The sequence below is a fragment of the Mus caroli genome, chromosome 10 (genome assembly GCF_900094665.2).
Source record: "Mus caroli chromosome 10, CAROLI_EIJ_v1.1, whole genome shotgun sequence".
NCBI lineage: Eukaryota > Metazoa > Chordata > Mammalia > Rodentia > Muridae > Mus > Mus caroli.
This window is the reverse complement of record NC_034579.1, coordinates 7,467,434-7,468,250: the sequence shown is the minus strand read 5'-3', so window position 1 is coordinate 7,468,250 and position 817 is coordinate 7,467,434. Positions and strand designations below refer to the sequence as shown.

The 817-nt window shown below is 49.8% G+C and overlaps 1 protein-coding gene across 3 annotated transcripts in view; it reads left to right on the top strand.

Annotated features, from left to right (window-relative positions):
* Window positions 1–208: 208 nt before the first annotated feature.
* Grm1 (glutamate metabotropic receptor 1) overlaps window positions 209–817 on the top strand; it is a 380,897-nt gene continuing 380,288 nt past the window's right edge. Inside the window, exon 1 of one of the 3 annotated variants that reach the window (XM_021174013.1) lies at window positions 209–316. The gene's annotated coding sequence lies outside the window, so the exon portion shown is untranslated. The other 2 variants (XM_029482996.1, XM_029482995.1) reach the window with 2 other exon arrangements.

The window sequence follows — 817 nt, the reverse complement described above, 5'->3', positions numbered from 1 at the left end:
GTTGACAAATGCCAGCGCCTATATTCTCTAGCTTCTCCTTTTCCTCTATCAAATGACTTTTTAAATACATTAGATATTAGACAAACCTTGGGTGACCTGCTTTTTCTTTTCTTTTCCTTTTTTTTTTTTTTAACTTCTCCTCCCCCCCCCGGGTTTTTTTTTCCCTTGCGGTATAATAGTGTTGAAGAAAGAGGGCACTAGTGTACAGCCCAGATGGCATCCTTGCACCGTCTGATTTGGAGCTGAGGTGTCTGCGAACCGAGGGCGGCTGCAGTCCTCTGACCTGGGACCAATAGCTCTGTCTACCCGGACTCAGGTAGGTCTTGAAGTACATACCCCAAACTGGCCCAGGTGAGCGGATGTCTTTCCGCGATGAAGCCCACCCCGGAACGGAAGGTACTGCTCTAATCTATCCGATTTTCTCCTGGATCTAGGAGGATCTTGGTTTATTTATCTCTTTGAGTCCTTCATGTCTGAGAAGCAGTGAAGAGCGCTGGGCGTCTGGCTTGATCCCACCCCCTTTTGTGCCTTGCCTCCTGCGCTTTCATTCCCTGCCTGCTCCCGATGCCCCCTTTTTAATCTTGACTCTCACCTTGAGAAAGGGATCGGGGAGGGATGGGAGAGAGAGCCAACTTCAGCCCCGCAGGTGCCTCTACCCTCAAAGCACTTGGATTGGGGAATAAAGCTGCAGAACAGCCAGGCGAAGAGAATGAGGGTGGAGAGATGCTAGAGAAGCGATAGAAAGTGTGTGTGTGTGTGTGTGTGTGTGTGTGTGTGTGTGTGTGAGTGTGTGTGTGTGTGTGTGTGTGTGTGTGTG